Genomic DNA, 18,128 nt, shown 5'->3' with positions numbered 1-18,128 from the left:
TGTCCATCAATGGGAGAAAGGATATAAAATTGGGCTAGTTATTCAATAGACTGGCAACGTTGTTATGTGTCATCAAGTCAACCACTCATCGCTCTGAACCTGGATCTACACCTTTCCCTGTCCTGTGCCATCCTCGTGCTCTCTCATATACCTGATATAGTCTGATAGTCACTGTGTCAATTCATCTTCCCGGGGTCTTCCTCTCTTTTGCTGACCCTCCACCTTTCCGAGCATGATGTCCTTCTCCAAGGACTGGCCCCTCAAGCTAGCAACATGCCCAGAGTATGTGTGCTGAAGTTTGCTCATCTGTGCCTCTAAGGAGCACCCTGGCTGCACTTTCTCTAAGATACATGTTGGCTTAAATCTTAAATCAAGAAAACAAAGTCCTTACCACTATGTAGCATTATGACAAATGGAGAACAGATTGAAATTGCCAGTGATTTAATCTTACTTGGATTCACAATCAACACCTTTGTTACTAGTAGTCAAGGAATCCACTCATTGCACTGGGAAAATCTGCAATCAAAGACCTCCCCAAAGTGCCAAAGAGTAACTATATGTGTTTAAAGACTATGTGCGCCGATCCAAGCCATGGTCTTTTCAATTACTTGCTATGCATATGGAAGTTGAACAATGAATAATGACAGTGGAGAAAGAATTGATGCCTTTGAGTTGTGGTTCTGGAGAAAAGTACTGAATATCCCATGGAATGCCAATAGATCATGCAGACTAACGATATGCAGCTATCAAAGTGCATTAGAAGGGGAGCTCTGGTGGCCTAGTGGCAAGAAGCTGCACTGCAATCCCAAAAGCACACTGTTCAAATCCACCAGATGCTCTGCTAGAGAAGAAGGGACAATCTCCTCCTGTACCAGTCAGATCTGATTCGATGGTGCGCATACACGGTAATAAGTAAATAAAACAAAAATGCACCAGGGACATCTACATGCAGCAAAGATGTATGCATTTCACAAACTTAATAATCAGCAAAAGTAGCCCGATGCTAAAGAATATACACAGCATGAATCTCCTTATATCAAGCTAAAAACTAAGTAATTACAGTGTTGCAGTTGTTGTTAAGGACTATCAAATAGAAACCAACTTATAGTTCACCCTCCAGCAGGCTTTTCAAGCCCGTAAGGGGGGGGGGGCTGGCCATCTTTCTCCCATGGAGTGGCTAGTGGATTCAAACCACCTACCTTTGGGCTGGCAGGGCAAAGCCTTATCACTAGGCCACCAGGGTTGAGGGACACATATGAGTGTTGCAATGATGTTTTAAAGAAAGAGGGACCATATAAAACAGATTAATGTTGCCTTTGCTAGTGAAGGAAGAAACTGATTGGCGAGGGACAAGAGGGAGATCTCTAGGGTGCTGGAAGGGTTCCAATACCTGAAAAATGTCTTTGAGCTCTATATTTACATTTTGTGTACTTTTCTGAATATTTGTTGTATGTTACACTTTTATAAATAAGCATGCTGGTTAAACAAATGATGTTAAACTAATGATGTCTAGAAATAAACCAAATCTATGCAATGGATTGACACAGTGATGGCTGCAATGGTCTCAAGTGTGTCAGAGATAATGAGAATAGCACAGGACAGGTCAGGATCTGTTGTTCACACAGTCACTCTGAATAGTACTTGACTCAACAGCACCTAACAACAACTGTGGCTACCCAATACAATGTAATTAAATGGAAACTATTTCCTGTTACAGAATGGGAACTATTATCCCTGTAGTTGATGGGAAGAAGCCCTGGTGGCACACTGCATTACATGTTGCATTGCTAACCAAAAGGTCAGCAGTTCAAACCTACGAGCTGCTCCACAGGAGAAATAGGGGCAGGCTCCTTCTGTGAAGATTTACAACATCATAAACCCCATGGGAAGTCACCCTGAGTTGGAACCAATAAGATGGCAGTGACTTTTTATTGTTGTTTTTAGGGTCCTGGAGGAGCCTTGGTGGTACAGTGGTTTAAGTGTTGCACTGCTAGCTGAAAAGTCAGTGGTTTGAATCCACTGGTCAGTGGGAGAAAATAATGTGGCAATGAGCTCCCATTAAGATTTGGAAACCTGATGTGGAAGCTGTACTCTGTATGAGTGGGTTGCAATGAGTTAGAACTGACTCAAGGGTCTTGTTAAAGGGTGCCTGGCCCCCTCCTCTGCAGAAGGGCATGTTCACATTTGTATTCAGCTGTGAAGTAGCAAGTGTATAGCATTTCACCCTTTCCAGCTACTTCCATCTCCCAAGATCAGAATTATATATAAATTCCTTTGAGGAGGAAAACAATTTGGGCATGCAGATTTGCTCTACAGGTTAGCGATGGATCCCTAGAAGAGCCGAAGCTCAAAAAGTACTCTCGAAGTTGCTACAAGGAAACAGAGGTAGACTTCTGCAGGGCTTGAGAGAAAAAACTGAGGTCAAGCCAACAAGCAAGAGCTCAATGAGGGGACACTGTTCTGGTTTGGCCCACCAGCAATCTGAGAGTAGGTTTAAGCACACAAGATGGCAGTAGATTCCACAAAGCCACTTGACATCTCTTGGTTAGATACTGCTACTTCATGTTGTGCTATCCAAAAGTCTGCATGAATCAGTGTCTTCTCCCAGTGAATGGGCTTAACATAAGCAGATGCTTATCTACAAAAGCTTGCCCTTACCTAACACTTGGAAGAAATCTAAAGAACCGCCACTTTGGTGGCACTGGGCAACACCACCTGGCTCCTTGAAGCTAACCAAAGACGTGATCCAACCAACAAGTGGGGATATAAAGAAGGCTAATGACTGGAGTCTCTCCCCGGGGACCTTGCTGGGAACTGCCAGTGGCTGACTCAGTCCTGCTATTTGTCCTAGCCTCCACAGAGGACTTAGCACCTTAAAAATCACACATTCCCTCTAGAGAGTTGCAGCAAAGTACTGCTGGCCTAGGAGTTGCCCAAGAAACTGGCTTCTTTTTAATAACCAAAGTGGCAGGCTGGGGAGAAGACACTGAGGGAACATCGGGGGAACACTCAGGGGGCTGCCATGTCTCCACTCTCTAAGCCCATTGATTGCTTTGTGGGGGCTGCAGCCGTCCACTCACATTCTCTAGAAGAACACTGTCCGAGGGAAATAACAGTAGGTTACTTCTGCATTTTCTACTGGCCACATTTTTAAAGAGCAATAATATCAGTCTAGAGACTAAGGTGTGCTTGATTCAAGCCATGGTCTTTGCAATTACTTGCTAGGCATCAGAGAGTTGGACAATGGCTAAGGATAAATGACGAAGAATCCATGGCCCTTGAGTTGTGGTACCGGAGAAGAGTACTGAACATATATCATGGGCCACCAAGAGAACATACACCATTTTGGAGACGATGAAACTAAGCTGCTCCTTTCAGGTAAGGATTCTAAAGCACCCCGTCTCACATACTTTGGGCACACAGCCAGGAGGGACCCAATCCTTTGAGAAGGACATCATGCTTGAAAGGGTGGAGGGACAACACGGGAAAGTAAGACCCCAGATGAGATAGATTAGCACAGTAACTGGGGTAATGATGGTAGGTGTGTCAGAGACAGGGACAGGACAGGGTTCAGAGCTACTACTGTACATAGGATCACTAAAAGTCACAGGCATATTGATGGCACATAACAACAACATTTTATAAAAAGAAACTGGTCACATTGATTTTTAATACAATATATGTCCAAATGGATCCAGAATATTCATTCATTCTGTCTCTCTCTCTCTCTCTCCATCTACATCTATAAAATTTGCATCACTGGGCCAATTGATTGGCAGCATCAGGATGGATGGTGAAGAGATTGAGATTGTTAACAGCTTTAGTTTGCCTGGCTCCACAGACAACACTCTTGACACCAACAGCCAGGTAAATTAAAAAAACATATTGCGGTGGGAAAGCATGCTGTTAGGGACCTCTCCAAAGTACTGAAGAGCAATGGTGTCACTCTGGAGACTAAGGTGTGACCAATACTGGTCATGATCTTTGCAATCACTTGCTATGCGTCAGAGAGCTGGACAATGTCTAGGGAGGACAGAAGAACTGACGCCTTTGAGCTGTGGTGTTGGAGAAGAGTACTGAAAATACCATGGACTACTAAGAAAATGAACAGGTTCACCCTGGAGAGGGTTAAACCAGGCTGCTCCTTGGAGGTAAGGATTCTGAGGCTTCATCTGACATACTTTGGATATGTTACAAGGAGGGACCAATCCTTGGAGAAGGACGTCATGCTTGGTAGGGTAGAGGGATAGCGCAGGAGAGGAAGACCTTCTTTGAGATGGATTGATTCAGTGACCAGGGTAATCAAGGTAGGTATATCAGAGACCGTGAGATTGGCACAGGATAGAGCAGGGTTTAAGGCTGTTATACATAGGGCCGCTATGAGTCGCAGGCCACTCAATGACACATAACAACAACAACATATGTAATCAATACTAAAATGACTACTGAGATTCTGGAGCTCTGGTGGCCAAGTGGTAAGAAGCTGCACTGCAATCCCTAAGGCACAAGGTTCAAATCCATCAGCTGCTCTTCAGCAAAAGGACAGGCAATTTCCTCCTGTGTGATTTACTGCCTCTGAAAGTCAGTTCCAACTCCACACCACATAACAACACTGAGATATTTATACATTCTTTTGTTCTTATTATGTCTTCAAAATCTGCTGCATATTTTATAGTTAGTTGTTGTTGTTGTTGTTATGCACCATTGAGTCCCAACCAACTCACAGCAAACCCTCCGGCAGTGATGGACCATCTTTCTCTCCTGCAGCAGCTAGTGGAATCGAACCACCTGCCCCTGGCTGGCAGCACAGCTCCTTACCACATGGCCACCAGCACTCGCTCATTATGTTTGAGCACATGGCGATTCAGCCTAGTCCCACTTGGTGTGCTCGACAGCTACAAGTGGGTGATGAATGACTACTGTCCTGTAAAAAGGAGAATGGGCATTCTACCGACCAGCACCACTCTGGAGACAAGGTGCTCTTCTTTAAGTCCAGGGTGCTTCTGGCCTTGGAGGGTAACATGAGTGGTGGTGTTCCTTTCTCTGAATCACCAAGGGGGCTGCTTTCTCTCAGAGCTGGGGGCTGACAGGAAATACCTGTTTGTCTGACTTGTAAAAAGCTTCCCCTCCTTTGTCCTCAGGCTTGGGCAGGGCCTGGGGGTTTCCAGGACACCTGCAGGGCCCACAGCACCATCCCCCAGGGAACTGAACCAACACCCAGAGGAGAAAAGAGAAAAAACTGAGACTGGGGTAGGAAGCAGGGGGCCTCGGGAGGTGGGGGAAAACGGTGAACCTCAGCAGAGCTCTGGGCAGTCGTCTTAGCTCGATGACTGGAGATGCCAAGTTATCAACTGCAAAAGGGGAAGTCCGACTCCAGCTCACTGTTCTTCCAAGGCCATCGACACAGCAGACAGGCCAGCCCTCCCCAACAGGACACTCTCAGCCACCAGCTCCAAGGCTTCTCTCTCCAGATAATGGGGACACGGGGGTTGTGAGTGGAAACAACAGGAATGCCCAAACCCAGACAAGGTTCCTACACTGAACTCATGCTTAAAGTCTTTTTAACTACTGCAACAAAGTCATGAGCTATGAAAGTACCATCACCATACTGCAAGAGGCAGAGAAATCGCCACAAAGTGGTCCCCCAAATTTACTCCCCAAGATGGCCAAGTTCTGATTTGAGGCAAAGCCCTATACACTCTAGTTAAATGATTTTGTTGTTGTGCCCTCGAGTTGCTTGCAACTCACAGCGAGCCCATGTACAGCATCCCTAAACCCTGCTCTATCCTGAACCAATCTTACTGTCTCTGACACATCTATTCCCATTTCCCCAGTCACTCAATCAATCCAGCTCATGAATTTTATGACCATGCTGCTGTCTAGTTTAGGACTGGGGTGATACAGCTTCAGAAAATGCCTTTGCTCTTACATTTTATCACCCATTACAACATGGCACCCTGCCTACAGACAAGGGCAAAGGAAAGCATGGAACTTCAAGGACACTCTAGTTTGGAAGGGGTGAGGCGGGGCTAAGTAAGTTGTTTTGTTTCAACATTATGCTGTCTCTGCTATGTATCATTTTTTAAAGAAGACTATGCTAAGAGGCTATCCCTGTAATATGTATGTAGAAGACACAGCTTTGCTTGCTGAAAGCAAAGGGAAGTTGAAGCACTTAGTCATAAAGATCAAAGGCTACATACAGCCTACAATCCATCTCAAAATAAGAAAACAAAAATCCTCAAAGGTGGATCAATAAGCAATATAGTGCCAAATACCAAAGTTTCCAAAAATTGCTCTTTACTTGGTTCTACAAACAAAGCCCACAGAAGAAACAGTCAAGAGATCAAATTATGCACTGAATTATGCAGATCTGCCATGAAAGAGCTCTTTTTAAAGTGTTAAAAAGCAAAAGCATCACCTTTAGGACTAAAGTGTACCGGAACCAAGCCATGGTTTTTTCACTTCCTTCAGGTACATCTAAAAACTGGACCATAAATAGGAATACTGGAGAAAAACAGAATTATAGTTTTGGCCAAGAACAGTGATGAGGCCAGGGACTGTCAGAAGAAGAATCAAAAGGCTGCTTAGAAGGGATGATGGAAGACTTCATCTGACATAGTCTGGACGTGTTATCAGAAGAAACCAGTCCTGGAAAAGGACATCACGTCTAGTAAAATAGAAAACCAGTGACAAAGAAGGCGACCTTCACCAAGAGGGACTGATGCAGAGACCGCAGCAATGGGATCCCAGCTAAGGCCGTGAGGACAGTGCAGAACCAGACAGGACTTAACACTGTGACACGTGGGTGGGGCTGCTGGGACTTGGAACCAACTTAATAGCACCAAACAACATCTTCTGGGAACAACGAGATAAGGATCAAGAAAACCAACCAAGCACAAAGTTGTCCTCATCCTCATTGAGTTCTGATTCCCATAAACCAGCCTGAGGATGAGGTTCGTGTAAGCCAGAACCCCGGCCTTTTTTCCCTGCACAGAGAGAGGGGGGTGTGAAGGGGCATCCACCTCTATCCCACTAAGCAGAGGCCTCTGAGGGCAGATACCATACCTGATTTGGCTCTGTGTGCTTCACAATGCCCAGCCCACGGCCTGGCAGCCGTAATCGCTGGAATTTCAGCAAAGGCACAATTTGGGGGGGGGGGGGGGGCGGGGAGGGTGTCATCTGGTTGGGGAAGTGAGACTTGAACGCTATTTGTATAGTACTTCAAGGAAGACTGAGAAAGTATGAATTGTTTTTATCAAAGAACTGGGGTGGAGACATGGCTGATGGCCACCTCTTGATGACACCAGTAACTGGCACGAATGGGTGAAACTTAATAAAAACAAATCCAAATACTAACAGCTAATGTGTTTACCAGGGAGCTCTGGTGGAGTAGTCTGTGGCAACCCAAGATCGCTCTTCTCTGGTGGTTCAAAGCCACAAGCAGCCCCACTGGAGTAAGATGGGTACTCTTCTCCCCCTGTCATTTATAGCCTCAGTAACCCGACTAGAGGCTCACTATGAGTCGGACCTGACCTGACGGCACTGATTTCTGGTGGCCTAGTGGCAAGAAGCTGTGCTGCAATCTTAAGGCATACAGTTCGAGGCCACCAGCTGCTCCACTGGAGAAGGATGGGCAGTCACCTCCCATGCGATTAACTGCCTCTGAAAACCTGCCAGAGGGTCAACCATGGGTCAGTTCAGATTCTACAGTAAACACCACATTTCAAGGAAGCTCTGGTAGCCTAGTGGTGAGGTGCTGTACTGCTAACCCAAAGACATGCAGTTTGAATCCACTGGAGGGTCAGCTGTGCGTGGTCCCAACTCGACGGCACACAACCACAACAACACATTTAAACTACACTACAACCCTACCTAAGTATTATTACACTATCTAGGCATTATTATTATTTCTATTTTACTGAGAAGGTAATTAAGTTTCAGGAAGATCAGTAACTCGCTCAAGATCACAGAGCTTGAAGTGGCAAGGCTGGGATTCGAACTCAAGCAGTCTAGCTCCAGAGTAGGGCTCATCACCCTGATGCCATATTGTCTCTTTCATAACAATTAACAGTAAACGGCTGTCACTGTAATCTGGATGAATCACTCAATTGTGGCTGAGATTGCCGGCACCTTCTTGGACTAAGAACCAATCCCTCTTGGATCACTTGGGGCAGGGGCAGGGGGAAGGGCAGGCTCACAGGAAGCACGTGCATGCACCCACACGCACACCCGGCCTTGCAGGCAGCGTGGGAAAGGCAGTCCTGCTGAGCAACTAAAGTGGATTATAGAGCCAATGGACCTGAGGCTAGGAGCACCCAGGAGAGCGAGACAGGGGGTAGAGAAGGCAGGGGGACAGATATGGGATATCCAAACAGACAATCCCACTGAGAAAGTCTCAGCACAGCCCTGGTCTGCAACCAGAGGATGCACGTAGGGCAGGAGCCATCAGAGCTAAAGGTCTCCAGGTACTACAAATGGTTAAGGTTTCGACTACTCAAAAGGGTGGTCACCAGGCACACCTCATAAATCAGGCCTGGAGATCTGCTTCTGTAAGGCCAGAGACTTGAAAACGTAAAGAGCACTTCTCTCTGCATACGTGGGGTGGCCTTGAGTTAGCATTGACTAGTAAACAAATGTCCCAAAACTCTCTTTGCAATCTCCTTCCCCCACCCCCAGCCAGGGAAGAGTCTCTTGAAAATATGAACCGAGTGGCAAGAAATGAGTGTGTCCACTCCTTCCCTTCGGAACGGTCAGGCTGTCTGTCCCTTGCTTTACAGGGCAGAGCCCTTCCCCATGCGTGTCTACTTTGGTGGAAGGCAGGAGGGTGAGCCCAGCAGATTATGCCCGTTTCATAGATGTGAATATCGAGTCGCCTGGAAGGATGAGTCACACTGACTTTGTTTTATGGTGCTGGGAAGAGCCCTGGCTCTGTGCCAGTCCAAGCCTGCTCCTGGCACGAAACGATCACTGCTGAGCCTCCGGCGGAACAGAGCAGAATGAATGTGCCTGCTGAGCTCTCCCTGCACAGCGGCCCCCCCACCCCCACCCCCAAGAAGGCACTCACTGCTCAGGTACAGCAGCGTCTGCCTGGGCAGAAGGGGGACCTGCAACTCCCCTCAGGGGCCCCTAAGGTGGGCTATCTCATCCTACTCCTTAGTTCCAGGACCCTTCAGGATTGGGACACTGGAGACCTGAAACCCATAGAAAAGTGAGACACATCTGTCTGATCCTTCTCTACTCAGGCCCCATCCTGTTCTGTACTTAAACTCTGGGGTGTCTGTTAGAACGTCACCCTTACTAGCAATGCCGGGTGGCACCACTTTCCATTAGAAAAGCTGGAATGATCAAGCATAGATTTCTTTACTTTGCAAGAGCCATTGCCCTGGCCCCACCAAGGTCATCACCAAGACCTCGAAACTGAGAGTGAGAGTCATTACTAAGACCAAGGTCATCACCAGCCCAAGGTCATTCTGCTTCTCAGTGGGGGTCAGTGGCCTGGAAGCTGCTGCAAAATTCTTGCCCTTTACACTCCAGCCCCCAGCGCCTCCAGTCAAGCATCTGTGTCGTGATTATGCTCGATGGAGGAGGTAGGTCCCGGAATACGCTGACCCTGAAATGTGGGCTCAGACAAAAAGCTGATAAATGAGCGTCTGGCCCTGAGAAGGGCTCATGACAGGCAGCGCGGTCACCCACAAGCTGACAATGACCATTTGTGAGGCTGCACGTGGCTCCTAGGCTGGATCTGCCCCTTCAGAATCCACACCCCTTCCCCCACCAGAGTCAAGAAGACTTTCCACCAAGGTGCAGGGCGGTGGGGGGAGCTGGTAGGGGGATGAGAGGAGAATAAGGATGGACTCAGTTCTAAGTAAGAAAAAGAAAAAGAGTGTGCAGAAGAAGTGTCAGCCTGAAAGCATTTTCTTTTTAAAGATGCCTCACCAGGATCGCAGACTCTTAGACCAGCCCTTCCAGGGTACCCATCCCACACTCCCACCTGCTACAGGAATGCCTTGTGTGGCATCCTGACAGATGGCCCCAGCTGGGCTCAGCCCACACTGGATGGCACAGATGAGTGGACAGTCCTTGCTCCCGGGTGCTGGTTAGGGACACCAGCTCCAGAGCCAGGTCCATTGGACTGAAAGCCCAGCTTGGACACTTCCCTGCTGTCTAGCTCTGGCAAGTTCCTTCGCTCTGCTTATTCTTAGAGTCACCTACGGTTGTATAATCCAAGCACCACACAGTAAGGTGCCCGTCAAGGTGGGCCTGGTGGCAGACATCTAGCCCCCACACCCCACTGAGCCTAACACCCTGCCATGGTCCTGATAGCAGCCACCTTTTAGCAAATAGGCATAAAAGTGCTATAGATGCTGCAGCGGCCTCGCTGGTGCCCAGACGACCCAGGTAGAAAAGGAGATTAATAAAGCCCAAATCATCAAAAGGTTATTATGGATATTATGGACAATGGATAGAAAATGATGGGCAATGCCTAGAGCTCTGGTCATGCTGGGAAGGTAGAGGGCCCAAGAAAGATAGGAAGACAGACCCTCAACAGCATGGACTGACAGTGACTGCAGCAATGGGCCTGAGCATATCGGAAACGGTGAGGATGAAGCAAGTTAGGGCAAGGTTCAGATCTGCTGTTCACTGGGCCACCATGACTCACAGTCGACTCCATGGCGCCGAACAACAACAGGGCTCTGAGTGCATGTCTGTAGGGAGTCAAGCTGCTCACCCAAAGGCTGAGCCCCTCTGGTGATTCTCATCAAACAGCAGCTTCTCTAGAGAAACAGAGGCCATTTCCTTCCTATGTAATCTGTAACCTTGGGAACTCAATGGAAGGTCGAGCTATGAGGTGGTACCAATTCGACAGCACTGAGTGGAGCTGAGTAAGCAGAAAGTACAAGATGACCACTGTGGTGAAAATAACATTTAACGTCCAGTGGTGACTTTTCCTCACAGAAAGGGCTCGAATTAGGAAAGCAGTGATTGCTGCCCTCTGTCCCCACGCCTGCTCTTCCTGTTTTCTCATACCTATGCACCCCATTATCCATAAGTTTGCCCACATCCCATCCAAGTGTCGGAAAACTAGCTCACTACTGCTGAGTGGGGGTCAACTCATTGTGATCCTCCATCAGGTTTTGAGACTGTAAATAATAATTGGAAGACACTGTCCATCTTTCTTCCAAGGAGCAGCTCCTAGATTTGGACTGCCAGGGACATGAAGTCTACTGGTCAGCAAAAGCAAAACTCAGACCACTACAGACGATGCCCCTAGAACTCCCTAGTGAGCCCCAACTTTTCCTAAGTTTCCAGTTGTTGTGATGTGACTTTAAGAACTTTAAAATAGGCGAGCTCTGGTGGCCTAGTGGCAAGAAGCTACAACTGCAAACTCAGAGATACACGGTTCGAATCCACCAGATGCTCTGCTGGAGAAGGAGGAACAATCTCCTCCTGTACCAGTCAGATCTGATTTGACGGTACACACACAAAAATAATGTAATAAAATAAATTTTTTTAAAAAAGAACTTTAAAATATTATTTTAAAACAATCAACTCAAACTCAATTCACTGCCATCGAGCTGGAGCCGACTGATCACTGACCTTCCCCCAGCAGATTTTCAGAGGATAATCATGCAGGAGACTGCCCATTTTTTCCCCCGAGGTGTGGCTAGTGGATTTGAACCTCTTGCCTTTAGGATGCCAGCACAATTCTCTATCCAGTAGGCCACCAGAGCACCTCTTAACATATGGAATCTAATCTAACCTAAAGAAATGAAACCCCTAAATAAGTGAACAATAAAGTTGGGCATCCAGATGGAGCCTGAAGGTCTACAGGAGGTCTGGCTGATCCAGACCAATTGAAACCCTGACCATGTCCAGACACCAAACCTGACAGGCACAGTCCAGGACACCAACTGGCACTTTTCCAATGGCAACACCCTCATGGAATTATCTGGAATACAAAAGCAATCAAAATCTTTTTCCTACATGCAGTCAACAAATCAAGACTGTCCCAGCTTCACAAGTGACTGGGTGGCCTTCCCCCCTCCAGTCTTCATCTCCAGGAGGAAAAAAGACTGTGGCCCAGGCCATGGCTGATTTGCTAACAGTCAGGCTTAAAGATCACTGGGGGGTCCTTCTGAGCAGACGCAAAGCTCTTCATCATCCCTGTGATATTATTCCCTGTACAGGCCAGTCCAGCACATAGCCTGCCTTGGGTCTTCCATGACTGTAGGAAAATAACTTTATGCCAAAGATGCTGGACAGGAAGGGTCCATTTCTCCAGACTGACACAGCTTCACCAAGAGGTCAGGCATTGCCATGGTGGTGCAGATACAGTCAAAGACAACTGCAGCCCCTGTAAATGCCACAGGTCTTCCCAGGCAATCCCAAATTATAGGTAAGTGAGCTGCACACTCACCACACCGCAGTGACTTCCAGATAAATCCCCTGGCTCCTTACCAATGAGAAAGCCTTGAGAGATCCCTTCTACACCAAATTGAAGGGGCTTCCCTTTGCTTTGGGGTAGCTGTTGCACTTACACTGAAGTCACAGGACTGTCCCCTAGTCAGTCCTCATTTTCACATCTTTACCCACATGGATTTTCATAAAAGCATTCATCAACTGTGTACTGAGGGCCCAGAGGAACCTGACCAGGCTTCGCTATGGGAGCTGAAAAGGAAGACATAAGCACTTCACTGAATGCTCTGCTGAGAAACCTCGGGCACCCCCTACACCTAGCAGTCAGGGTCTTACCTGAACAGGAGAGGCGGGCCTGGCATCACACTGTGTTCTGAGAAAAGAAAGCAGACACCCCCTTGACCCACACTGGGCTTACCGTGTGCTCACAGAGCAAGCCGCTTAATAAGGTTTCTTGGAAATGGAGCCCAAGCTCATTAGGCTCTGGATTCTGGAACTGCATTTTTCCCAAGAATTAAAAGTTGGAACAACTTCTGGCCCACTCTAGTCACTGGGCCTGCTTCTCCTTTCAGAGCTCATTAAATTGACCAACAGTCTGAGGCAACAGACAACAGACAGGCCAGCAGCAACCACACTGCCCCTGCCTCCCACCACCTACAGCATGTCAGCCAGCCACAGGCTTATCACACTCTTGTTCTGCTTGCTCTCAACAAACTGTAAGAGCTCTTTTGAGAGCTTTCAGCATTTTTCAAAACTGTTAACTCCTGACTGTTCTAACAGGTCATGCCATGCCCACACTCACCCTGGGTTGTTAGTTGTTACCAGGTCTGCACATGCACGCATGCATACACACTCTGACCTTACATGTAAAAGAAAAGACACTGCTCAGTGCTGCACCATCTCCCAGCACCCTAGTGGACAACTGTAATCAATAAGGTTTTCATGGGCAAATTGTCAGGAGTAGATGACCAGGCCTTTCTTCCTTGTCTCTCTAGTCTGGTTAACTCCACTGAAGCCTGTCCTGCTGACATCTGAGATACCTGCATAGCTTCCAGCAACACACAAGTCCTTTTGCACAACAAACTGGCAAACAGGTGGTGGCTCCTGGAGTGACCTCTAGCTTCACTCTTCCATGCAAAGAAAAAGGAAACATGCTGCCAAGAGTCGATTCTGACTCAGAGACCCTGTAGGATGGAGCAGAACTGTCCCATCGGGTGAAGGCTGTGAATTTTTATGAGAGCAGCTGGCTCATCTTTCTCCTGCAGTGGGGCTGGTGGGAACGAACCACCCACCTTTCAAAGAGCTGCCCAGCACTTAAGCCACACATAAGAATCACCTTGGAATCTACAAGGTTCACCCAAGGACCTTAGAACCCTGGAGATTCTGATTCTGTTTATTTCCATTAGACATGAAACTTATCAGCAGGAGGCTGAACTGGAAAGAACCGGTTCAAAACACTGGGTTAAAATCCCCTAGAGAACTGTCAAGCCAAGTTGTAAGTAAATGAAGTATGGGAGGTGCATTAAAAGGGCAGAGCACTACTACTGTTGAAGGAAGAAAACACACACACACACACTCTCTCTCTCTCTCTCCCACCCCCCCATGTTTGTGGCCAAATCAGTCCAAGCCTGTTGGCCCATCAAAAAATTACTTGCCCACTCCCCACCCCCCCCAACAGTCCTGTGTGCGCATGTGTGCATATGCTCAGCTGGACTTCCCAGAAAGAGAGAGATAAATTTCCCTCTCAGCCGCTTGCTCAGTTTCCTAACCGATAGTGATAACCCCCTTCTCTGCACACACATTGCTCTGGGCTTCTCACACTCTGGCAGGTCATTGCTTCTGGCATATGCCACCGGCACTATCACTTATTTAATAGTTTTTCTTAAGTCTTCTTGCTTTTTTTTTTTTTGGTCTTCTTGCTTTTTAAAAAAGAAATATGATGTCACCGGCACAAGGAGAATACCAGTGTCTGTGCAATATCTAGTAAAGTTTCACTCAAAGAAAAGTGTAATTGAAATAAAACCACTGAACTCTAACAGACACTGTCGCCTAAGGAAGGCTGGGATCCTAAGGCCGGGTTTCTCCTCCTCCTTGCTATACTCTTTGCTCCTTAAAAAGTTTGTAGCAATCAGACTTTCACTTTGGGCCCTCAGAAGTTCTGGAATGGGGCTGGCTGACATACTTCGGGCATGTTGCAAGGAGGGCCTGGTCCTTGGAGAGGAACATCATGTTTGGGAGAGTGGAGGGACGGCACAGGAGAGGAAGACCCTCGATGAGATGGATCGATTCTGTGAGTGAAGTGGTGGGAAAGAATGTGTTTGAGACAGTGAGGTTGGTACGGGATAGAACAGCGTTTCGGGCTCTTGTATATAGGGCCGCTATGAATCACAACCGACTCGATGGTGCATAACAACAACAACAACAAGACAATTTCTTTGTTGTCTGATTTAAGAGACTCAGTGAAGCAGCAGCCCTGGCGGCACAATGCTTAAGAACTTAGCTGTTACAACTGATAACAGTGAATCTAAATTCCAAAATCAATGTCCATAATAGTCTATGTGTTTCCTACTGCCAAAGGGGCCCGTTAGTGAGAGAAGATCTTCACTCTGAAATCTACAGCATCCCTTTTCAGCAGGAAGTAGCTAAGAGAATACACCATCCCCTTTTCCTTATGAATCAGGGTGAAGTCTCTCTTAGGGAGGAGAGATAGGGAATGGCAAAGGACACACTGACAAAGGAGATTAATCAGAACTGGCTTCGACAAGCACTGTGGCAATTGGACAATTAAAACAGACATGGTGGGGGGGGAAGAAGAACGAACTGGGGAGGAGGGTAGAGAAAACAGTGCAACAATGAATGAATTAAAACCCAAAATCTCTGTAAATGTTCACTAAAACGAATAAAATTTAATAATAATTAATAAAAAAAGAACTTAGCTGTTGGTCAGAAGGCTGGCAGTTCAAACCCACCAGTTGCTACTTGGGAGAAAAGATGTGGTAGTTCACTCCCATAAATGTTTAAATGCCAAGAAATACTATGGGGCAGTTTGACTCTGTCATGATAGGGGTCACTAAGAGTCAGAATCAACTTGACAGCACCCAGCAACAACTAGTGAAGAAAACGGAATATATTGTTAACTATCAGAAGAATGAACAAATCAGTCTTAGAAGACAACAGCCGAGCAAGCCCCTTAGGAGTAAGAATGGTGCAACCTCATCTTGCTTGCTTGGACACGTCATCAGCAAGGACATCGTGGATGCTAGAGGGTCAGTGAAAACTAAAGAAAGCTTCAGTGATGTTGGTGTGTGCCTTTTTAAGTCAGAACTGACTCAGCTGATTATCCAGCTATTTTCAGAGGCTGTAAATTGCACGGGAGGGGGCTGACCATATTCTCCTCTTGGAGAAGCTGGCAGATTTGAACTGACTACCTCTGAGCTGGCAGTATAACTCTTTACCACAAGGCCACCAAAGCTCAATGAAGTAAAATGGCATAATAACCAGAACAATGAGCTCAAACACATGCACAACCATGAAGATGGCACCGAAGCAGGCAAGTTATACAGTAGGTTACCATGAGTCAAAGTGTAGTGGATAGAAAAGAACAGCATTGCTACACCCAGGGATTGTCCTTAATTACGTGTACTTAATTGCTCCTTAGCTAGCTTTTCTAGAAAAGAGAGCTGTACTGAGAAGTGAAAGGGCCTTAGACTGCAGTCATGATGGTAGGTGGGCAAATCCCAACCACAGCCTGGGATGTCTCACTCCCCCACCACCCAGCCCTCACTGGTCATTTAACATTCCCAGCTGCAGCCCCCTCCATCTCTGAGATGAGGCTGAGGACATTTCAACCTCATGAAGTGTTGCCAGACAGGCTGGGATCATCGATAAAGGATACAGCAAGCCTAGGATGAACAGCCACTGTCCCCACAGGAAGATGGTGTTTCTCAAAGGGTGAAGATTAAGTGGCTACCCATCTGCTGGCCTCAGCGAACAAGTCGTCACTCCCTTTCCCAACAGGAAAGGGGGAAGAAGTCACTTCATGACCTTCTCCCAGCCCTAGAAAATACCAGATGGGTTAGGATCTGATACTTCCTGTTTACATCACAATGAAGATAAACAGGGCCTTTGAAAACTGTGCAACTGGCAAATGCTGAGCTCTGGGCAGCCACATCCAGAGTTCCAACTAAGGCTTAGAACCGGCTTCTTTACATTTCCACTCACCTCAGACACTTTAAACCAGAATACATACTTCAACAAGATCTCTAGATGATTATGTATATAAATTCTCAATGAGAAGTCCTAACCAGATCCAAGCCATGGTCTTTGCAATTACTTGCTATGCATCAGAAAGCTGGACAATGGCTAGGGATGCTAGAAAGAGAATTGATGCCTTTGAGCTGTGAGCTGGAGAAGAGTGCTAAACAGCTAGGAGAACAAACAGGTTCGTTCTGGAGAGGGTGAAATCAGGCTGCTCCTTGGAGGCAAGGATTCTGAAGCTTCATCTGACATACTTTGGGCATGCTGCAAGGCAGAACATGTTGCAAGGACATCCATAAGTCCTTCAAGAGGGACATCGTGCTTGGGAGGGTGGAGGAACAATGGAGGGACAGAAAAAGATATGAAGACCTTTGATGAGATGGATTGACTCAGTGACTGCGGAAATGGGGGTGGGTGTGTCAGAGACAATAAGGTTGGCTCAGGATACAGCAGGGTTCAGAGCTGTTGTATATAGGGTCGTTATGAATCACTAATGACTCGATGGCACCTAACAATAACAACCAGAATGCACCTGTCCAATGTCTTGGTTCTAACTCTCCTGGTCCCCCGCTCTCACACTCTCATCTTTAGAAGACTGTGTAGTATGATATGGCCTCTGTGGCGGTGGCTGAGCCAGGCATGTCCTATCCGCCCACTGACAGCCACATTCCCAGGCTTCACACTCACAGCGCCTCAGTAACCCGAGACATTTTTCATCTTCCCAAGGTTGGATGAGGGGTTGGAAACCTGCACTAAAAGTTAAAAGCTTAATCATTAACCTGAGGTTTTCCAGGCTTAAGGAGTGCTGGTTACCATGCATCCATAAGTTCCTTTCAGGCCCGGCCCCCTATTTTTTTTATTCTCATGCTCCAGTTATGCCGACCAGAGGCATGGCCAAGCGCCTTCACCAGCCAGGGGTCTCCTCTCCACAGGACCAGGGAGAGAACTCTGACTGCCACAGGCAGAAACAATCACAAACTGGACAAAATGGAGGAAGGAAGGCAGCAAATTATCTTGGTTGTTCTAATTAATGGAGGTCAGCACTATTGTTAATCATGTCAGAACCAACTCATAGCTGACCCCCTAGCAGGTTTTCAGAGGCTGTATGTGAACTGCACAGAAGACAGCCCATCTTTCTCTCACAGAGCAGCTGGTAGATTCGAACTGCTGCCTTTGGGTTAGTAGTGCAACTCCTTACCCACTAGGCCACCAGAGAACCCTGATTAGTTTTAGTGTTTCAAATTTTAAGGGAGTAGATCTCCCTCCTTCCATCTCAGCCATCTCATTAGCCTTTTCAAGACTTAATTATGTTCTGCTTTGAGTTTTGGTTAAAATGGTATTTTTAGTAACAGAAGGCACAGTGACTAAAATGGGGGAAAAATTTTCTTAAGAGTTTTTTATACAACTAATGGGACACATATGTCTCAAGGGGTCTATAGAGTTGGTGTGATATA

The 18,128-nt window shown here is 46.9% G+C and overlaps 1 protein-coding gene across 1 annotated transcript in view; it reads right to left on the bottom strand.

Moving 5' to 3' along the window:
• KSR1 (kinase suppressor of ras 1) overlaps positions 1–18,128 on the bottom strand; it is a 175,439-nt gene that overhangs the window by 102,652 nt on the left and 54,659 nt on the right. The window lies entirely within an intron of this gene.

Source organism: Elephantulus edwardii, unplaced genomic scaffold (genome assembly GCF_000299155.1).
Source record: "Elephantulus edwardii isolate Elephantulus edwardi_28Jun2011 unplaced genomic scaffold, EleEdw1.0 scaffold00094, whole genome shotgun sequence".
Lineage (NCBI taxonomy): Eukaryota > Metazoa > Chordata > Mammalia > Macroscelidea > Macroscelididae > Elephantulus > Elephantulus edwardii.
Note: the sequence above shows the minus strand (reverse complement) of the source record. Positions and strands in the feature narration are given on the sequence as shown.